We start from the raw sequence: 1,021 nt of genomic DNA, 5'->3' as shown, positions 1-1,021 counted from the left end.
CGCGGCATAGCTAGATGGCTTGTGTGGAGTTTTGTGAAAAAATGAAATTCGTGGTTTTTGAGATGTGAGGGTTGGAATGGCCTCCAAATGTCCCCAAATGAATACCATGAAATTCTTGGTGCACGAAAGTTTTGAGTTCGGAGGGTTTTGCACATGGCCAAGTTGGTCGGTGCACCGCGGCATAGCTAGATGGCTTGTGTGGAGTTTTGTGAAAAAATGAAATTCGTGGTTTTTGAGATGTGAGGGTTGGAATGGCCTCCAAATGTCCCCAAATGAATACCATGAAATTCTTGGTGCACGAAAGTTTTGAGTTCGGAGGGTTTTGCACATGGCCAAGGTTGGCGGTGCACCGCGGCATAGCTAAATGGCTTGGTGGGGAGTTTTGTGAAAAAATGAAATTCGTGGTTTTTGAGATGTGAGGGTTGGAATGGCCTCCAAATGCCCCCAAATGAATACCATGAAATTCTTGGTGCACGAAAGTTTTGAGTTCGGAGGGTTTTGCACATGGCCAAGGTTGGCGGTGCACCACGGCATAGCTAGATGGCTTGGTGGGGAGATTTGTGAAAAAATGAAATTCGTGGTTTTTGAGATGTGAGGGTTGGAAAGGCCTCCAAATGCCCCCAAATGAGTACTGTAAAAGTGTTGGTGCACAAAAGTTTTGAATTGGATGCATTTTGCACTTGGCCAAGTTGGTCGGTGCACCGCGACTAGATAGGTTGGTGCCAAAATTTGTCAAATTTAAGACCTTGGCCAAACTGAATGAAATTTTGTGGGGAGGTTCCTGATATTGTTTAGTGGTGGACTGGAAAAAATGAGGTCGAAATTCGAAGTCTACATGTGCTTTTCTATTTTTCCCGATTTTACACATACCCGGTAAGTAAAAAAAATAAAAAAAATAGTTCCCCTTCGAGAAAAATTATGAAATTTGGTGAGCAAGGAGATACCATTATTCTACGAATTACTGCAAAAAATCGCATCAAAATTCGAAGTATAGCCCGAGATATGGACTTATGTCTGCTCA

This window comes from Vigna unguiculata, unplaced genomic scaffold (assembly GCF_037176805.1).
Source record: "Vigna unguiculata cultivar grain cowpea cultivar isolate G323 ecotype 2 unplaced genomic scaffold, ASM3717680v1 ptg000457l, whole genome shotgun sequence".
Lineage (NCBI taxonomy): Eukaryota > Viridiplantae > Streptophyta > Magnoliopsida > Fabales > Fabaceae > Vigna > Vigna unguiculata.
Note: the sequence above shows the minus strand (reverse complement) of the source record.